Source organism: Ictidomys tridecemlineatus, unplaced genomic scaffold (genome assembly GCF_052094955.1).
Source record: "Ictidomys tridecemlineatus isolate mIctTri1 unplaced genomic scaffold, mIctTri1.hap1 Scaffold_54, whole genome shotgun sequence".
NCBI classification, from domain to species: domain Eukaryota; kingdom Metazoa; phylum Chordata; class Mammalia; order Rodentia; family Sciuridae; genus Ictidomys; species Ictidomys tridecemlineatus.
In genome coordinates, this window is record NW_027523576.1 from 1404718 (window position 1) to 1418329 (window position 13612).

The window sequence follows — 13612 nt, forward strand, 5'->3', positions numbered from 1 at the left end:
ATGTTGTGACCGTGAGGATGCAGGCAAGAGATGAAGACAAGAGCAGAATGCTGAAAGACCCTGAATCTACAATGATATCACACTGATGCCACCCCATCCCTAGGAACTCAGGGCTTCAGGATTCTTGTTCATAAAGGACAAAAAGATATCTTGTAAATCCTAACACCGTTTGTTGGATGTTCTATAACTGCAGCCAAGCACATCCCAATGTTACAATATTTTCTCTTCAGAATGAGCTTTGATGAAGTCTTGCTCAGGAAGAAATCAACAAAAATGCTATTTATCCACACTTACAGGCTGGTCATTTTCTAGGCTCTTAGATTTTGAGATGAATTGAAGTCAATCCCTGCTTTCACAAAAGCAGCAAACAGGGAGGAAACAACATGCAAAATGGTAAAGGCGTGCACATCTGCCATTGTTCATGGTGGCTGCACATGGGAGACATTGTGCTTGAGGATCTGCTGGATTCTGGGTGACCAACAATGATGACACATCCTATGCCTTGATGGATGGAGTGGATCTGGCCATAACCAATCCCAGGTCCATGTTGGTTCTGACTGAAAATAATTAAGAAAATTCTAGAAACCTCTGCATATGGACACTTGAGCCAATCAGGCCAAATTAGATTCCTATGTGTCCCATGCCTTGGTTCCCCTGGCTGGGAACATAATGGCCTCAATGGTGTGTGTGGCAGGAAGGTCACAAACAAATCTTTGCCCTCCCTGTAGCCCTTGAACTCTGAATACTCAGACTTGGGTATCTTCTCATTGTTGAAAGCTTTGCCCAGCCTGATGTGTGTCCCAGTTACAATTATGCACAGTATGACTTTTGTAAAAACAATCTTTTATAACCAAACATCTTTGTTAAATTTGGGGAAAGTATGTAGACACCAATGGATACACGAAGGAACTTAATTTCTGAAGGAGATAGTGGGTTCTTTTTAGAAAATATTCCAAGGCCTCTGTGGAAGTGAATGTACTTCAATTTATTTATTTATTGTTAGAATTTGGTAAGAATATTGAAGAGGGAAGCAGCCTCCTTCACTAACTTCCAGGTCACAACAGTGTGGCCTGGATATCTACAAGCCCAGCTCTCTAGATTTGCATCCTCTGCATCCCTGAAATTTTATCTCTGGTGATTAACATGTCCTTATGCCCCACCTTTGGCAACTCCCCTTCTACTCTCTGTGTATATGAGTTGGACCATCTTACAGACATCATGTGTGTGGAGTCCTGCAGTGTTTGTTGTGGAACTGGCCCACTTCTTTTGGTCATCTGTGACTCCCTTGTGTTGTCCTGGACTGAAGGTATTATTTCTTTATTTGAAGCTTCATGTGTGATCAGCCATAATCTGTAAACCTATACATCTTTTGATAGTCATCTAGAATTGTTTCCACATCCCAACTCCTGTGACTAATGCTAGAATGAAGGTGGAAGTGCTAATACCTTTTTCAAAACTCAATTTCAGTTTTTTTTAAATAAATACACAGAAATGGTGTGGCCAGTTCCTGAGAGTTCTAGTTCAATTTTTTTGAGGAACTGCCATACTAGTTTCCATAGCAGCCACACCATGTTTCACTCCCACCAATAGAGGGGTTCCAATCCCCCTAGTCTCCACTAGCACTTGATGTCTTTTGTGGGTTTTTGATAAGAAAACACAGAGCTGTAGCATGTGGTGTGATGTCTAATTGAGGTTCTGATTTTCATTTCCCTGAGCACCTTATAACAGTCATCTGTCACACACCAAATCAACTGAAACAAGGATGAAGATCACATGGTTATCAAATTCAACACCTTCATAACAAATATACACAATAAACTAGAAAGAGCCAGAAGTTAACTCAACCCCATAAAGGCCATATATGAAAACCTCATAATATAATCCTCAGTGGCGGTGGGAGCTGTTTATGTATGATCAGGAACAAGGCAAGAATGCCCAAGCTCACCACTTCTGTTCAGCAGAGTACTAGAAGCCCTAACCAGAGTAGCTAGGAATGAAAAAGAAAGAAAATACACCCCAATCAGAAAAGAAGTAAAAAATGTCTCTATTTGCATATAGTGATCTTATGGATATAAAACCATAACAATTCCATAAAAAAATTTAGTGAGAAATAATATGCCTGCATGCCAAAAGATGAAACAAGATGCTTATCTTATGCCACATGCAAATCACTTTAAAGTGAGTGGAAGGCTTAAATGTGAGATCTATGGCTGTAAACTTCCTAGAAAAAAAAAAACAGGAGAAAACAACCCTTCATTGTCTAGTCATTCTCATTAGTCTCAGCAATGATTTCTTTTTTGTTTCTTTTTTGTTTTGTTTTTTGTTACAACATTTATAGCACAGACAACAAAACAAGAATAGATATTGGGCTGGGGATGTGGCTCAAGCGGTAGCACGCTTGCCTGGCATTGGTGCGGCCCGGGTTCGATCCTCAGCACCACATACCAACAAAGATGTTGTGTCCGCCGAGAACTAAAAAATAAATATTAAAAATTATCTCTCTCTTTCTCCTCTCTCACTCTCTCACTCTCTCTTTAAAAAAAAAAGAATAGATATTGGACAACATCTTCCCATACTGCAGAAGGCGACAAACTAAGTCAGGGCAGAAAACAACCTGCAGTAGGGAGGAAATGCTTTCACATTGTGGATTTCAAAAATATATAAGAATGTCCTAGGGTTTAATAGCCAAAAAAGTTACCAATCCAATGAAATCATGGCTAAGGACTGGAAGAGACATTTCTGCAAAGGGATCTGTCTTTATTAACCTAAGCAACCTCCCTGGGAAAGGTATGGGTGTGAGCAGAGAAATGGTGTCCAGTGACTTTCCCCAGGAACCTGAGGTCTGATTCCCAGCTGGTTCGGACCTTGGTTACAATGATCAATTTAAGAATTACCACAATGACAATAAATATGTTACTTAAATTGAAATTCTTGGCCAAAAGGTAAGCATGCACTTCAAATTTTGGTATATGTTCTAAAACTTCTCTTGACAATTTTGCATTGCAATTATCAGACCATGAAAATTCCATTTTCCAACCCTGTCAATATCAGATTTTTCTCATTCTCTTTATTCTTTTATTAGGTAGGAACATACACATACTTTATATATTTTTTGGATAGCTATATTAACATGAAATGTCATTTCAAGTTTATAGTATGTCATATTTTATAAATGACCTACATTTGTCTTTTCCCATTTTTAATAGGCTGTTTGTTACTTTTTCTTGAATTATAGGAGCTCAGTGTATGATTAACCTCTGGTGAGTTAGCTGTGCAGACACCCACATGAACATCACCAAAATACTGTTTTCAAGCAACTGTCAACAATTTTGCCTCATGTATAGAGCTCTTTGCCAGCTTGGAAATTCTGGTTCTTCTTATAAGTTTCCAGAGTGAAATCAAGTATTTCAGATAAGATATTCTGGTGAATATGGTTGATATTGTTGACAAGTCAGAGAAGATAATTTCAATATTTCACAATCATGATTTATTTTTACATGGACAACATTTGGCCCACCCAATTCAGGATTAGGTTCTATAAATCTCTTGAATTAATGAATAGAGTCAATCCATGAAGTCCTACTGACAGGAAATGCAAAAAATCAGGAATATGCATAATCTAGATTCATCTATCTATCTATCTATCTATCTATCTATCTATCTATCTGGGCTATTTGTTTCTTGTTGAGCTCCTGGGGACTTTCCTGGTGGAGGGATTGACTTGCACTTTATCTGAGCCCTGGCAGCCATGCAGGTTGGCAAAGAAGATTTGGGCCAGTCCTGAGCTCCTGTAGGGGATCTCCTGGTGGCGGGATAAATCCAGGGCTATCCTGTGCAATGGGCTCCCATGCATGTCAGCAAGGCAGATCTTGGAGGAGCAAGAGCTCCTGCGGGGTTCTGCAGGTGGTGGGATAACCCTGGGCCTACCCTGAACTCTTGCTCCTGCACAGGTCGTTGAGGAGGACCTGGGCTGTGTATGAGCTCCAGAACATGTCTTCCTGTTGGCAGAGGCAATCCTGGGTGGATGCTAAGCTCCAGGCAGTGTATCCTGTTGGCAGGATGAACTTGGGCCTAACCTGTGCTGAGGCTCCCTTGCAAATCTGCATGGTCAATCTGGGCAGAGACTGAGCTCCTGCTGGGGTCTGCAGGTAGTGTGAAAGACCAGGGCTTACCCTGTGCTCCTGCTCCCGTTCAGGTCATAGAAGCTGATGTGGGCCAGTATTGAGCCCCAGCTGGTGTCTGTCTGTGGCCAGAGGAGATCCTGGGCCATGCCTGAGTTCTGGAGAGAGTTCCAGTGGGCGAAGGCATTCCTGAGCTCCAGCATGGTTGGCTGGTGGGTGCAGGTTGTCCAGACCAAACCTGAGCTCTGGTGGAGGTCTCACAGAGGTTTTATGGACCCGGGCTACCCTGTCCCCTGGCTCTTGGGCATGTTGGCAATGTAGATCTAGGCAGAACCTTAGATCCAGCAGGGGTCAGTTGGTGGAGGAATGGACCCTGTGTTACCCTGGGCACCATCTCCTGTGCAGGTCGGCAAGGCAGACCTGTGTGAGACCTATGGCTACAAATTTCCTAGAAAAAAACAGGAGAAAAAAACCCTTCATTGTCCAGTCATTCTCATTAGTCTTGGCAATGATTTCTTTCTTTTTTCTTTTTTACTTCCTTCCTTCCTTCCTTCCTTCCATCCTTTCTCTCTCTCTCTCTCTCTCTCTCTCTCTCTCTCTCTCTCTCTCTCTCTTTCTTTCTTTCTTTCTATCTTTCTTGATACAACATCTATAGCACAGACAACAAAAGCAAGAATAGATAATGGACAACATCTGCCCATACTACAGAAGGGGACAAAAATCAGCGCAGGAGACAGCCTGTAGATGTGAGGAAACACTTGAGTCTGAATTTCCAAAATATATAAGAATGTCCTAGAGTTTAATGGGAAAAATGTTACCAATCCAGTGAAACTATGGCCCAAGAGCTGAGAGAGACATCTCTGGAAGGAGGGCTGTTTATGATTGTAAGCAACCCCCAGGAAAGGCATGGGTGTGAGCAATGCAATGGTGCCCAATGACTTTCCCCAGGGACCTGAAGTCTGATCCCTAGCCAATGGGGACCTTGATTACAATGATCAATTTCATGGTAAAATTTAAAAATTTGCCATAATAACTATACATAAGTTATTTGAGTTGGAATTCTTGGGTTAAAGGAAAGTGTGCACTTCAAATTTTGATATATATTTTAAACTTCTCTGCAGAAGGGTTATGACAATTTTTCATTGCAATTATCAGAGCATGACAATTCCATTTTCCAACACTGTCAACATTAGGTTTTCTCATTCTCTTTATTCTTTTTATGTGATATGCACACACACAAATGTACTTTATATATTCTTTGGATTACTATATTGACATGAAATGCCATCTCAAGTGTATGGTATGTGATATTTTATAAACAGCCTACATTTGTCTTTTCGCATTTTTATTAAGGTGTTTGTTTCTTTTTCTTGAATTTTACGAGCTCCGTATATGATTAACCTCTAGTGAGCTGTTCAGAAACCCAAAGGAACATCATCAAAGTACTGTTTTCTACCAACTGGGAACAATTTTGCCTCATGTAGAGAGCCCTTTGCCAGCTTGGGAATTCTGGTTCTATTTCCAAATTTCAGATGTGAAATCAAATTTTTCAGATGGGGTATTCTGGTGAATATGATTGATATTGGTGAAAGTCAGGGAAGAAATCTTCAATATTTTACAATTATGTTTAATTTTTACATGGATAACATTTGGGTCACCCAAATCAGGCTTAGGTAATATAAGTAAGTCTCTTGCATTGAAGAATAGAGTCAATCCATGATGTCCTACTGAAAGTAAATGTGAATAAAATCAAGAATATGAATGAACTAGTTTTCTTTCTTTTTCCTTCCTTCCTTTATTTATTTATTGTTTTGGCTATTTATTTATTCATCAGCTCCTGGGGGGTTTCCCCTAGTGGGATTGATCCATACCTAATTAGGGTCCTGGCAGCCATGCAGATCCATGAGGAGGATCTGGCCTTACCTGAGCTCCATTGGGAGTCTGCTGATGGGTGCATACAGTCCTGGGCCCTGCCTGAGTTCTGGAAGTGTCTGCCAGTGGACTGAGATAGTCCTGGGATGAGCCTCAAATCTGGTGAGGGTCTGCTGGACTCAGGCCTACCCTAGGTAAGGACACCCATGCGGTTGCAATAGGCTGATCTAGACAGAGCCTGAGCTCCAGAAGACGTCATCCAGTGGTGGGATGGTCCTAGGCTTACCCTGAGCATGAGCTCAGGAGAGTTTGGCCAGGCAGATCAGATCTAGGCATAAGCTCCTGCAGTGGTTGGCTGGTGGGGGAATGGACCTGTGGCTATTCTGTGCCCAGGCTTCCACTGCAGGTTGTCCTCACAGATCTGGGGTGATCCTGAGCTCCCAAAGATGTATGGCAATGAGTGGAGGAAGTCCTGGGCTGAGCCTAAGAACCACAGATGTCAGGTGGTGGCAGGTAGAACCAGGGCTTTCCCTGGGGCCTGGCTCCTGGGCAGAGCTTGAGGTCCAGGTGAGGTGTGCAGGTGGTGGGATGGAACCAGTCCTACACTTGCCAAGGTTCCCGTGCAGGTTGGAGAGGCAATCCTGAGCCAAGCCTAAGCTCCACCTGCTATCTAGCAGTGGAGAAATGAACTCAGGCCTACTACTGGACTCCCACAGGTGTACTAGGATAGTGTGCGCTGAGCCCAAGCTCCAGCAGGAGTCAGCAAGTGAGCAGAGGCAGTCCTGGCCCGGGCCTGAGTCTGGTGTGCATCTGACCATAGATAGAGGTGGTATTGGGCCGAGTCTAAGCTCCAGCGGGGATCAGACACTGGTGGGATGGCACTATGTCTATCCATGTGTAGGCTCCCAAGTAGGTGGACTAGGCTGATCGGAGAAGAACCAGAGTCCAGAAAGTGTCTGCCTTTGGGGTGAGGCTGTAGAGCTTGTGGCCTGAGCTCTACCAGGGGCCTACTTGTGGCAGTTGATCCCAGGCCTACCTTGGACTAGGCTCCCACACCTGTCAGCACTGCTGATCTGGGTGGGGTTGAACTTGGGTGATTGATTGTCAGTGGGTAGAGTCATTCATGAGCAGAGCCTGAGCTTTGGTGCCAGTCTCATGATGACTGGATCGACTTGGGCTACCCTGGGCTCTGGCTTTGTGTCCTGCCAGGACACTGAGTTGGATCTGGTTAGAGCTGGAGCTCTGGTGGGATTCTGCAAGTGGCGGGATGGAACTGGGCCTCCCTTGCACAGGATCCTGTGCAGGTCAGCAAGGCCAATCTTGGCCATGTTTGAGCTCTGCCTGTGGGCAGAGACGGTCCTGTGTCTGGCCTTAGGGCTGCTTGGGGCCTGCTTGTGGCAGTTGGTTTAAGGCCTAACTTGGGGCAGGCTTGCTTGCCTGTCAGAGGGAGATCTGGACTGGGGCTGAACTTTGGTGACTGTCTGACAGTGGACAGTCATTTCTGGGAGGAGCCTGAGCTCAGGTACCAGTCTGAAGGTGACTTGATGGACTTGGGCTACCCTAGGCTCTACCTCTGTCTCCTACCATGTTGTCGAGTTGGATCTGGCCAGAGCTGGAGCTTGGTGGGGGTCTGCAGCTGTCAGGATGGAGCTCAGCCTCCCCTTGCCTGGGCTCTTGTGCAGGTCAGAAAGGAAAATATGGGCTATTTATGAGCAGCAGGGGACTGCATGAGGGTAGTGGTGGTCCTGGGCCAAGCCTGAGCTCCAGCAGGGCTCAGACAGTTGAGGAATGGAACATTCCTAACCTTTCCCTGGCTCTGGTGCAGATTCTCCAGCTAGACCTGGGCTGGGAATGAGCTCTGGAGAGTGTCTTGCCTGTGGGCAGAGTCGGTCCTGGACCAAGCCTGAGCAGAGGTGGAGGTCTGGTGATGGCCATATGTTCCCAGTGTTACCCTGTGCCAGGGCTCCTGTGCACATCTGCAAGGGTTAACTGGTTGAATGCTAAGATACAGCAGGGTGTCAGCTGTTGGCAGGTGCTGAGGGCCATTACCAAGTAGGAATGACGCATCGAAATCCTTGCCAGCGTACCCCATGTTAAATGGACTTGCCTTGGAAATTTGCTGCGACCTTGCTTGTGTGTTTGAGAAAGGTGACCCTGCTCAATCACCAGGGTGGATCCAAGATTAGGGTGTATTTTGCAGGAAGTATCCCCGTCCTTGGGTTTAGGGCGTGACAATAGGAGTTTTAGGGAAGTTGGAGGTTGAAGATTATTCCTGCTGAGGGTACGGTGTGCCTGCTGCCTGAGTTCTCCTGGAGAGAAAGTATTTAGGACTTGAATTGTGCGGGAGATGGGGATTGCCCCTGTACCTGTGTGGAGGCGGTGTGAGATCGGGAATAAAGAATCGCTGTTTGAACCTACAAAGGTGTGTGGTGGCTCTTGATTCTGGTGCCAAGCCGAGACCTTGGCAGGCAGGAGGGAACAGGATCTACCCTGTCAGGACTTCTCAGTGGATCAGCAAGGTGGATTGGGGCACAGATGAGCTCTGGCAGAGGTGGGCCTTTGGGCAGAGACTGTCTTGTTTCTGGCCTGATCTCTGCTCAGAGCCTGCTTGTGGCAGTTGGATCCAGGCCTACCTTGGGCCAGGTTCCTGCACCTGTCAGCAAGGCTGATCTGGGTGGCTGCCAAAATGACTTTTGGTAGGGTAGGCCTTTGGGCAGAGACTGCTAGTCTCATGGTTACTGGATTGCCTTGGGCTACCCTGGGCTAGGACTTCATCTCATGCCGTATCATGGAGTTGGATCTGGGTAGAGCTGGAGGTCTGGTGGGGTTTTGCATGTGGCGAGATGACATTGGGCCTATCTGTGCCTCTGCCTTCAAGCAGATCAGCTGGGCCAATCTTGGCCGAATTTGAGCTCCACTTGTTGATCGGAGGTGGTCCCGTGTCTGGCCTGAGCTCTTCTTGGGGCCTGCTTATTTCAGCTGGTACCAGGTCTACCTTGGACTATGCTCCCGTGCCTGTCAGTGAGGCTGATCTTGGTTGGGGCTGAAGTTCTGCAGCTGTCTGTCAGTGGGCAGAGTAGGTCCTGGGCAGAGCCTGAATTCCAATGCAAGCCTCTTGATGACTGGAAGGACAGGGCAACCCTGGACACTGGTTTTGTCCTCACAGGTCCTCATGGTGACTCTGGACTGGATCTGAGCTCCTGCAGTGGTCTGCTGGTGGGCAGAGGCAGTCACGGCCCAAGGCTCAGCTCTGGGGAGGGTCAGCCAGTGTTGGGATGGACCTGGACCTACCCTTTCCTGGGCTCCATACAGGTTTGTGAGGCTGATCTGGGCAGAGCCTGAGTTCCAACAGGTGTCTGCCGGTGTGGGGACGTGGTCCTGGGCCAGACTTGAGCTCGGTGCAGGTCTCCCAGTTGAGGGATGGACACTGGCCTACCCTGTGTCTGGCCTCCTGCCCAGGTCAGCGGGGGCAGATCTGGACTGTACATGAGCTCTGGTTGGTGTCTGCAGGTGTGTAGAAGCATTCTGGGCTGGGCCTGAGCATCCCACTGCAGCTCCAGTGCATCTGGGAAGGGCCTGAGCTCCGGTGGGTATCTCTGGACCTTTATTTTATTCATTTGTTCATAGAAGGTACTAAGAGTCAAACCCAGTGCCTCACACGTGGGAGACAAAGGTTCTATCACTGAGTCACAACCTCAGCCCTATTTGCTTCTTGTTGACCTTTAATCATACCATATTTTTGTTCTATATCATTTTTTTCATGCATGAATTTGAATTTTAATAAATAACTATTATTTGATATCACCAGCAATGCTTCCCAAGCTGGCCCCAAATCAGACCTTGATCCTCAGCAGGATTACATCCCACACATCCACATCACCTCTGGCATAGGTGTGAAAGAGAGATAACTAAGACATGGTCCATGACTCTCAAGTTTTGGGAAAAATTGCTTTGAAGAGGTAAAGGGTAAGGCGACACTTGACAGAGATCTGCAGAATTTAGAGCAGGTATGTTTTTGAATAAGATTTATGTATTGATAGTTTGTTTATTTCCTTTTTGCTGATGTTGATTTATCTGTAATTTGTTTTTCATTTTTCTTTTTGGAACAGGGATCCAACCCAAGGCTTTGGGAATGAGAGACAAGCACTTTGCGGCTTTGCCATTGATCGCTTCCCAGGCCATTCATTCATTGTCAGCGTGGGAATTTGGGGCTGATTCTATGAATGAATCTACTATGAATATTAAAAAGAGACTGACCAATGGCATCAGTATGTGTCCGACCCAATCAGCATAACTTTGGACCAATAGCATTGGTACTTTTTTCAAGTCCTAATTACCATAAGTTTTGACCAATAGCAGTGGTACTTCCTTCAAGTCCTAATTAGCATAAGTTTGGACCAATAGCATTGGACCAAGTGCTATATAAACCCCTTGGAGGCTGTTCTGCGAAGAGAAGCTGCCAGGCCATCCAGATTGCCTCGTCGGAACCTCGCCTCGCCTCGCCGGAGCCTCGCCTCGCCTCGCCTCGCCGGAGCCTCGCCTCGCCTCGCCTCGCCTCGCCGGAGCCTCGCCTCTCCTCGCCGGAGCCTCTCCTCTCCGGAGCCTCTCCTCGCCGGAGCCTCTCCTCGCCGGAGCCTCGCCTCGCCTCGCCGGAGCCTCGCCTCGCCTCGCCGGAGCCTCGCCTCGCCTCGCCGGAGCCTCGCCTCGCCGGAGTCCCGAGGAAGTTCCAGCCTGCTTTGTTTCCCGGAGATGGTTCCTCGACTTCGTAGAGGACTGCCGAAAGAAGAAGAAATGGTTGAGGATCTTCTGGGGTCTGCTGCAGCCCTGCGTGGAATGGCCCGCCATGAAGAGCTAGGACTCCTCTCTGCTGCCGAGGCCTCCCTGCCCCTCGCAGGCAGCGCCCTACCTGCCAGCAGAAGCCATGGAGCTTCGTCTTCGAACTCCGGTTTCAAAGGTATTGTTATATTTTAGATAATTAGTCTAAATATTGAAATTTGTTAATTTTAATTTCCAATAGTGAAAATTATGAGATTTATAAAGAATATAAAATTATTTCCCACAGTTCTGGAGGTAAGAAGCCAGAAAAAGTCTGTCCCAATAGTTGAGTCATCATTTGGCAGAAAAGTGGGAGAGAGTATACCCACTCTTAAAAGCCCTTTTACTTTCCATTCATTTGATGTTGATTTGAGTGTTATTAAATATGATTTTATTAATTTTCACTTATTGGTTGTTTAAATTATAAAATCCGTTTTAAAGTTTTTTTTAAGTTGTTAATGGACTGTTTATTTTATTTTGTTTATATGCGGTACTGAGAATTAAACCCGGTTCCTCACACATACTAGGCAAGTGCTCTACCACTGAGCCACAACCCTGGCCCATAAAACTCATTTTGATATAGTCCATATTTGTATAATTATACTTTATCTTTTTAGAGTTGCATTCTTAGGATGTACATGGAGGTGGGATTCCCTGTGTTGTTTCCACGTATATACTTGGGAAAGCTGTGTCAGAGTCTTTCCACTGTCTTTCCTTTGCTTATGTCCTTTCCATTCCCGCCATTCCCCATCGTCTAATCTACTGTACTTCTGTTCCTATCACTGCTCCTGTTGTGAGTTAGCTTCCACATATCAGAAAAAAACCTTTGTCCATTGTTTTTTGTAAACTGGTTTAGCTTCATTAGCATGATTGTCTCCAGGTGAATCAATTTATGGGCAGATACTATAGTCATATATTTTTCTGCAAATTCGTATGTTTTCTTTAATCAACTTTTTAAAAAAGTTTTTCTAATTCTACATGACAATGGAATGCACTTTGACATACGTAAATACAGTATGATTTCTCATGTTTCTGGTTGTGCGGGATGTAGCATCATATTAGTTACGTATTTGTATATGTACTTTGGATGATAATGTCTGATTCATTCTACTATGCATTCTACCCAATATACTCCTTCCCCTCTCTTCACTCCTCTATGCAATCTAAAGCAACTGTATACTTTCCTACTCCTCCACCTTCTCATACACTGATTAGCATAAGCATATCAGGGAAAACTTTCAACCTTTTGTTTTTTGGGATGGGCTTATCATTTAGCATGATAAGCTGCATGCATTTACCAGCAAATGTCATAATTTCATTCTTCTTTAAGGCTGAGTTGTATTCCATCATATATAAGGGTGTGTAAAATTGTTTTTTTTTTGTATATATATATATATATATATATATATATACACACAAACACACACATATGTATATCTATACTCATACACACCACATTTTCTTTATTCATTTATCTGTTGAAAGGCACCTGAGTTAGTTCCATAATTTAGCTGTTATGAGTTGAGCTGCTGTAAACATAAGGTGGCTGTGTCATTGTAATATGTTGATTTTAAGTCGTTTGTGTATAAAATGAGGAAAGGGATAGCTGTGTCAGATATTGGTTCCATTCCACGTTTTCTGAGGTACCTCCATACTACTTTGCATAATAGTTGCACCAATTTGCAGTCCCAGAAGCAATGTGTGCATGCACCCTTTTCCCCACATTGTCGCCAACATTTATTGTTACTTGATGATTACATTCTGGATAATCATGTTTGTGACTGGGGTGAGATGAAATCTTTGAGTAGTTTTGATTTGCTTTCCTCTGATGGCTAAACGTTGAACATTTTTTTTCATGTATTTGTTGCTTCTTGTGGCTAAACGTTGAACATTTTTTTTCATGTATTTGTTGCTTCTTCTGTGAAGTGTCTGTTCAGTTCCTTAGCCCATTTATTGATTTGGTTATTTGTTTTTTTTGGTGTTAAGTTTTGTGAGTTCTGCATATATCCTAGGGATTAATGCTCTGAGGTGCATGTGGGGAAGATTTTCTCCCATTCTGTAGGCTCTCTTTTCACATTATTGATTATGTCCTTTGCTGAGAATATACTTTTTAGTTTGAATCTATCCTGTTTATTAATTATTGAATTTACTTCTTGGAATGTAGGAGTCTCCTTAAGGAAGTCAGGTCTTAGGCTGTCATAGTCAAGATGTGGGCCTACTTTTTCTTCTATTAGGCACAGGTAGTCTGTTCTAGTGCCTAAATTTTGATTCATTTTCAATTGAGTTTTGTCAAGAGTGAGAGAGAGGGCTTTACTTTCTTTTTTGTTTTATGTGGCTTTACAATTTTCCCTGCACCACTTGTTGAATAGACTTTTTAAATTTAATGTATGTTTTTGGTGCCTTTGTCTAGTATGATATAACGGTATTTTGTGAGTTTGTCTCTGTGTCTTCTGTTCTGTACCATTCATTGGTCTCTGTGTTGTTTTGGTGCCAATGCAATGCTGTTTTTTGTTACCGTGGCTCTGTAGTACAGTTTAAGCTATACTATTATGGTGTGTCTTACTTCACTCTTCTTGCTAAGTATTGCTTTGGCTATTCTGAATCTCTTATTTTTCCACATGAATTTCATGGTTGCTTTTTCTAGTTCTGTGAAGAATTGTCTTTGGGATTTTAATATGAATTCCATTAAAATTTATCCCCAAGCACAAATTAGTTAAGACTGAAAAAGAATCCCAGTTCACTATGGACCTGACAGCTATCTGGCCACTGGTGTCTGTTGAGCCAGCTACTATCTCCTGCACACT